Source organism: Rhinolophus ferrumequinum, chromosome 4, assembly GCF_004115265.2.
Source record: "Rhinolophus ferrumequinum isolate MPI-CBG mRhiFer1 chromosome 4, mRhiFer1_v1.p, whole genome shotgun sequence".
In the NCBI taxonomy this organism is placed as follows: Eukaryota; Metazoa; Chordata; class Mammalia; order Chiroptera; family Rhinolophidae; genus Rhinolophus; species Rhinolophus ferrumequinum.
This window is the reverse complement of record NC_046287.1, coordinates 75,931,754-75,940,042: the sequence shown is the minus strand read 5'-3', so window position 1 is coordinate 75,940,042 and position 8,289 is coordinate 75,931,754. Positions and strand designations below refer to the sequence as shown.

The following is an 8,289-nucleotide window of genomic DNA, read 5'->3' as shown; positions in this document are numbered from 1 at the left end:
GTGCAGTGCCAGTAAGCCTGGGTTTTGTTTTGCTAAATGGAATGGAAGAAACCTGTGTAACACTCACTTTTCCAAGGAAGAGATGAGTTATCTGAACCTGGGAGAATAGTGATGTACCTTTTCATTATAGCCTCCTATCTTGGTTACCCTGGCATTGCCAAAAGCTCCAGGTTGGCCATGCAGGGGAGACCTGCGGGGCTGTGGTTGTCTGGTTGTAGCTCCCGCACTAGGCTTATCACACAGCCTTCATGGAGAGCAAGGAATCTGCTTTGCTGAAAATTCAGTGGGTATGGGGATCTGCCATAGTAATTTAAGAAGCATTATTAGGTACAGAGTATCTTGCAAAGTTCCATCTTGTAAATTCATGGTAGTAACCCTGAAATGAATATAATCCTTAATGCAACACAAATTCCAAACTTGCCAGTGATAACCACATCTGATACCAGGTAGTGGGTTCAGTTCCATTAAGCTGACTTAACATTTATGCAGAAGTGACCGTTTACAAAATATTGTGTAAATTAAGTGAAAAATAAAAAAGTGAACTTCCTAAGAGATTGAGTTCTTCCTCTATACTCAAAGCTACTCTGAGTGGTAGGAAGGGCTAAAGATGGAGGGGACTGAAGAAAAACCATGAGGTCTGGGTTATTCCCAAACCATATGAGAAGAAACTAAACAGTTAAAAGTTTCCCCCAGACGCAAAATCTCCAGATTTTGTAAAGTCTGGCTAGATTCCAAGAAATGATTAAAAATAAACACAACTTTATCTTTTACATTGGCATGCAATAAAGATACAGATAGGCCTTTGTTCTATGCGGATGTTATTTTAAATAGTAAAAAAAAAAACATGGTTTACAACAAAAATCTTTTATCTGCAGCTTTTCATATTGATAATTCTACAGGGTGTTTGCACAGGACTTTGGAGCACTGGCAGGGTAACCACTGGGCTGTTGTTGGCCAGGGAATGACCTTGTCATGGCAAAACTGAGAGGAGAGTTTTGAAATGTGGACCTCCCCAGGGCCATCCATGATCATTTTAAAGTGGCCAGTTGTACAGAGCATATAAAATATATATGTTGGATTGAGGTTTGCCAAACAAGTTGTTTACTAGTAGGGACAGGACTATGGCTGCACATGTGTAAGACTGATAAGAGTGAAGTAAAAAACATGTTTTTATGTGAAACAGCATAATAAAATTGAGTGATGAACACGTTCACCAAAGCAACTTCTGGTTATCACCTAAGAGGTATAAAACTCCTGACAAACAAACAACTTCTGGTTATCACCGAAGAAGTAAGCAAGTCCAAGGAAAAGAGGAAAAAAGCAGAACTCCAGAGCAGTGCTGTGAGAAGTCTGCCTGGGCGCTCCGACTAAGACCCTCTGCGAGGTGCAAGCCACGATACTCCGATACTCTGGGACTCTCCAAGGTTCTTCCTTGCAAGACCAGCTTGCCTCAGACCTGTCGTGGGCCCAGTCGCCTCTCCCAGACCAGGGACCTTCTCCACCCCAATTGACTCTGGGACTTAGTTCGTTATTAAATTCTATTCTATGCTGTATAACCTTCTGTGCTTACCAGAGCATTGGCCTCTGGAGGGACATTGGCTCCTAAATAAAGCTGTGTTACTCTATCTGAACCTGTGTGCTGGGACTTTGTTCCCCACTCACGTCACAAGTACCACGCAGGGACATAGGGCCCTGCCAAGGGGGTTAATGTCCCCTTGACTTTCAGGAAGAGACTGAAATGTAGTGACTGCCCTTACAGGCGCTTGCTACACCCGTGGAAGCCAGTGGTACTGGAATGGTTCCATTGTTACTTATTCAGTCTTCATGTACAGGGGTGAACAGAGAAGCCCTTCACACTGTTTAGAACCTAGAAGTGGGTAAGAAGCTAAGAAGGTGAGAGATTGGAATGACTTCACCCTCATGAGGAAGACAATAGGAGACATGCGTGTGCCCGCCCAGAGAGGGTGGTGGTAACACCCAGCCTGGCAGCTTGCACTGCTCTTGCCCTATGACAACAGCGTATGTACCTGTGGAAGACACAACACATGTACACATCTGGTGAGATGTTAGCCAAGGGCTCCAACATCTCTCTCCGTCCTTAGCAAAGTGTGGGAAACCTCCAATGTAAACTTAAAGCTTTTATTGTAATTGTCGGTTATCTCTATCTGCTCACTAAACTGTGAACAACTTTGAAGGAAGCCCTCTTTCATATTTCATATAAATGGGCATTGGAGGCTTGAAGAGATTAAAAAGATTAGCTCGAGTTCACTGACGAGTACAGAACTAGGACTAAGCTTCGCATTCATATCGCAGATTATGGCCCACATCATGTTGCCTCATCCTATGAGAAGGATAAAAACAGAGGAGCATTTATAACCATCATTTGTTATTTTCCTTATCATATAAGTCAGTGGTTCTCAACGGGAGACAGTTTTGCCCTCAACCCCACTCAGGGAACATTTGGCAATGTCCAGAGACATTTCTGTTTGGCACACTTGGGTGAGGACATGCAACCAGCCTCTAGTGGGTAAAGGCCAGGGCTATTGCCAAACATCCTGCAATGCACAGAACAGCCCTTCACAACAAAGAATTCTCTGGCTCAAATATTAGTAATACCATGGTTGAGAAACCCTGATCTAAGGTCAACATTAAAATCTTATGAGAGGGGGATATTTCAGGGACAGCACGAAAGGGGTTGTAAGACACGGGAGGCTGTGCTCTTTTTCAAAGCAAGTCTTGATAAGAGAGAAAGAGCTTCAAGAGAAAGCTGCCTGTGCCTGTGACTGAGAAGGAGTGTCTGCCAGCAGTATGCCTGTGTGGTGTCCCCATCCCAGACAGAGGATTTTAGGTCACCAATGATCCTGACATCTGACTTGCACTTGGGTCCCTGTAGACTAAAGTCTGGATTCTTCCTGAGATTTGTCTAGTAATTTCTAATTTTCGTTAGGCTTCACAAGCATTTTATTTCAATGGGGGGAAAAATGCACCTTTACCTTTAGATAAAAGTAATTGGCATCAAAATTCTAAATTACAATGGCATTAGCTGAAAAGCACTTTGAGAATACTTACTGTCAGTTTGAAAGGAAGGTCTGTTTAATCTCAAAGAGTTTCTGTGCATTTAAGACTCTATTCCACTTTTATTTGAATAGAGAAAAGTATTTTTGGAATCCTTATATTATTTCAAAGGGTTTAGGGATTTCACTCACTAGTTAAACCAAATTCAGGAAAATATTCGGTTTCCCAATGAAGTATTACTCCCTTAGAGTCTGTTTCTCTCAATAGGATTGGAGAGTTATCATTATAGTCTTTTCACTGGGGCTTTAGCATAGAGATGGGGTTTCATGGAGTAAACAATACAGGGATATAAGGACCTTACACAATTTCACGTATCAGTTTCACATGAAAACCTGTCCTGGCATAAATTTGCCATTCTATATTTGATCTTCATAAAAAGCAGTATATCATAAATGTGTGCTTTTTGAGCAACTGGAATATATTATACTTAATTTTAAAAGGGAAACTCAAGGAAACAACTAAGGACTCTTTATGCCAACATAGGCCATAAAATCTTGGCAACAGACCAAATAAAAATATCTGAATAACTGCCTTCCATATAGACAGTCACTATAGTTCCTTGGCGTTTTGCATAAAGATCTCTTCTAAGTTCAAATTCCCCTTAACTTTCTGCCATATGGAACAAAACACTGGCTTTTCTTTTCTCAAAAATCTCGAATTAGTTTACATGATGCTAAGTTCCAGATTTTTCTTTACTAACTATTCTCTCACTGTCTCCTTCAGTAAGTTCTCTCTTTCCCCCCCTTATTTTCCTTTCTGTAAGAGTTTTGAAAGGGCTGTGCAGAGGTCCTAATCTTGGGTCATCTTTCTATGTAAGCATTTGGCCACCAGAAACTGGGCATTCTACACCTTCAAAAACCATTCAGATAATGACATTATTATGATCACATAAAATGAGATTTCTCTCTCTCTCTCTGTCCCCAAAAATTGAAATGCTCCAAGCAAACTGTCAATATTTTCTAGGTTCAGAAGATCACACTCATATTAACACATTGGCCCTGAACAAAGTACAATGTTTCCTCTATTATTTATAACTTCAGCAAGATCTCAAACTGCAGCTAACTTGTAATTTTATTTCTCTCCTCATCTTTCGAATGTTTTTAAAACTTATGACTTTATTTGTCAATGTAAGATCTTGTTTTGCTTGTATATGGAAAATTAGAAGTCTTCTCTGAAGCATAACTTTTTTCTCTAAATTTCTTTTTAAATCAAACATATTAAAAAGTTTTTTTTTTTTTAATTTTTACTTCCTTTACATTTCCAGGGGATCGCATAGAAATCCTTAGGGCTAGCTAATGTCTAACGTTAGAAATGAGGTACCTGAAGACCAGAGAGATAAAGCAACTTGGCCAAGTACGCCCAGGCAGCTGGTTTACAGTGCAGAAGACTGGTTTCTGTTCAAATGACATGACTAGTAAACCAATGAATAGAGCTGGATAGCAGAGAACACATATCAATATGGCTTCCATTGAGCTTTTAGCCCTTCTTCAGAGTCAATGGGAAGATTCTTAGAAATATAATTAGATAAAACCCAGAAAAGTATTTCACCAGCTTTCCTCTCTGTGAACTGAAACAAATTCGACCACTAGGAGGCGCCCTCAATGACAAAAGGGAATTGACCTGCTATGTTTCGGTTGCATGTCATGCAATAGCTAGACGTGCCACTCCCTACATCTCTATTTGTGTTTCAGCGCACAGAGATCTAAAATATCTATGAAAGACCCATATTTTATTGTTTTTTTTAATTTAATTTAAATTTTCAGTGTTCACCAAGTGGAATAAAATGACTTGGCTCCTTAGAACTAACCATATCTGCATAATCTTCTGAGGAGCTAGCATTATACACAGTAAAATGGAATCTAGAAGAGCAGGGCACCTACAGTCTGCCCTGGACTTTCTACCTACCCTCCCCCAACAGCTGAAGTTTCATCCATCAGACTTTCCTTGTTTTCTCTTTAGACTGTGAGACTCTTTAGCCTTAAATTAATGATTAACAGTTGATATTTGAACGTGTGGTTAAGTGCCACTTTGCATAGCAGGCATACTAAATGTGAGTTTGCCCAACTGCTAAGGCACACAAGCAAATTCAAGTTCTCTCACTGTCTCTGTGTATGTCATATGTTTGAATACACAGTAAAATAAGAGGGAAAAAATAATGTATTGAAAAAGCAAGCAACTCTGCATTTTTGATATGCATACATTTTAAGGGCTCTCACAGACATGATGTGCAAAGAGACAATATTACATAATACTGGGAAACAGGAGAAGTAAATACTAAAGTTAAGTGAACATTATATACACAAACTCATTTAGAAGACGACAAAGATCATTTTGGAAGAAGAAAAACACTTTTATTAAGAATTGCATCAAGCAAGGTTTTTTCAGGTATGGTTTCAAAAATTACTATTTAAGATTTCTATCAAGCAATTATTCCTTAAAGTGACTTTTCGACCACAGGAGTTTAATAGATTTTTACAATAGAAAATTATTGATTTTTAAAATTTCTATGATTTAACATTTTAGGGGTTTTTACAGTTAATATCCATAACTAATTTGAGAGGAGATGCAGAATGAAAGAAGAGCAATAGTTTGTACTCAACAACAAGTATTGTACAAATTTAAAAGATATTCAAGAGAAATATTAAAAGATCTGAAGTCTTGATCTGTCTCATTGATAGCCAGTATTTCATAATTCAATGCTTCATGGGGAGAACTACATTTATAAGTGAAAATGACAACCTAGTCATAATATAATTCAAACAAAATTTCTAGAGCAGAAAATTTCGTAAGTAGAAAATCACTTAGAGCTCTTTAATAGATATAAAGAAAAACTTCAAAGGAAATGAATAGGAAAAGAAGACCACAATGGAAAAATTGGGGTGGGAAAAGTGGTCAGATAATGACAATGGAAAAAAATCTGATTAATAGTGAGCTGGAGGCAGGGAGGGGAAAGAAAGGGAAGAGTGGAGAGAACCCCTTTCCTGTCGGTCCTATGTTCTTCAAAACTATGAACTTGCTAAACACTGCACACACAACCCTGCTGAGGAATGTCCTAGAATTTGAGGAAGGTGAAACTGAACATTATGTTAGGAACTCCATGAACACTATTAAATTAAGTACCCCTCTCCCTCCCTATTTCTTATAACCCCTGATATCAGCAAATTGATTATAAATTCACATTTTATGTTCTAAAAACATGCACATTTTTCTTTTCGTAGGGTGATTTTATTATTCCAAATAGTACATTTCATTTTATTTGCCTCAGTTTCTGGTGGTAAGTAGAGATTTATCTTAAGTACTGGATTAAGGACTGGAAATAGCTTCTTTCCTGACTTGTAGATGAGAAAACAACATAAGGGCATAAGCAAAGAGAAAGAAATTATACCAGTGTCGACATACATGTGGGAGAATCCCAGGCCATCCACTTCAGGGAAGGAAGAAAATATAATTGTTTTTTCTTTCTGCATAAAGCTCCAGGGGCTTTCAAAGCAGGGAGGGAAACTGAACTGAAGGAATTCATAATAGTAGGAATCTATGTCTATACCTATATCCATATCTATATTCATATCTATACATACATTTATATCTAAATTTACATCATACATCTAAATGGTATTTAAAAGCAATATTAAAAAACAGAAGTCTTGATTTGCCTCATTGATTAGTATTTTTTCCATAAAGCAGTCAGTTCAACGCAACACACACACACACACACACACACACACACGTGCGCGTGCGTGCGCACATGCGCGCATGCAGTTTTGTATAGAAAAATACTATGCAAAAATTCATACAATTAAAATTTAGGCATTTCAATAATTTAACTACTGCTGTTAATTCTCCACTCTACATCACACCCACTACATTTGTTTACAAATTATTTAACCTATATTCAGAAGGACATATCAGTACAAGTATTTTTAGCCCGTGTTTATTTTTTATTTATGATGAAAACTTAAGCATTTATTTGAAAGATAACTTACATATATTACAGTTACTTTCTGCTACTATTGCTAGCATTTTATGCAGAGTAAACTTTTTTTGGCATATGTGAAAAATGGCAAATCTAAGTAAAGAGATTTAAAATAAAATAAATTCCACAATAGTTCATAATTTCATTTTTCTTTGTAACAAGAATTTTACCTGGGTCATTATATTTCTTCATTGTCATTGTGAAATAATACTGTTATTTTATTGATAAATAAATCAGTGCTAATTCAATGGACATATTTTGAACACTGGATTCAACTGCATATACACATATTCTTTACATATACATATGGAACATTTACAAAAAAATGACCACATACAAGGCCCTAAGGCAAGTCTCAACAAATTTTAAAGAATTAGAATTATACAGAGCATGTTATCCAGTTACAATGAAATTAAGAAAAAAAAAAAAAAAGAAAGACAACTGGAAAATCCTCAAATGTTAAAAAATTAAGTAATATTCTTTTAAATAAATATGGCTCAAGGAAGATATCCTAATGGAAATTAGAAAATCTATTTAATTGAGTAATATTAAAAATATGGCATATCAAAACTTTGGGGTATAGCTGAATCAGTGCTGAGATCAAAGTGTGTAGACTTACAGATAGTCATTAGACTAAGGAAAAGGTAAAAATTTTGATATAAGAATCCAGCTCAAGAAAGTAAAAGATTAGTACATTCAATGCAAAGAAACTAGAAGGAAGAAAAAATAAAGAAAATTGCAGAAATTAATTAAATGTAAAACAAATATACATGTATGTTAGAGAAGGTCAACATAGTTACACTCTCCAACCCATTTTATAAGGTCAGTGTAATCCTAACACTAAAATATGGTAGGGACCTTGTGACATTATAATAAATCACAAGCCTTTTTACCTCATGAACATAGATGCAAATATCATAAACAAAATATTACCAAACTTAACCCAGAAAGCATGTTTTTTTAAATAAAAGGACAATTATATTTCCACAAAGTTGTGTTTATTACAAGAATAAAAAGTTAGTTTAGCATTCAAAAATATCAATAGAAGAACCACTTCTGGGTATACACCCAAAAGTGAAAGCAGGGAGTCAAATAGATGTGTGCATAGCAGCATGACTCACGAAAGTCAAAAGGTAGAAGCAACCCAAGTGTCCATCAAAGGAAGAATGGATAAACAAAATGTTGATACACGTACAATGGTATATTATTTAGCCTTAGAAAGGAAGGAAATTCTGATACAC

At 36.8% G+C, this 8,289-nt stretch overlaps 1 pseudogene; it reads left to right on the top strand.

The window, feature by feature from the left end:
* Positions 1-2,008: 2,008 nt before the first annotated feature.
* The window catches only part of LOC117021194 (coagulation factor XI-like), a 28,498-nt pseudogene continuing 22,217 nt past the window's right edge, over positions 2,009-8,289 (top strand).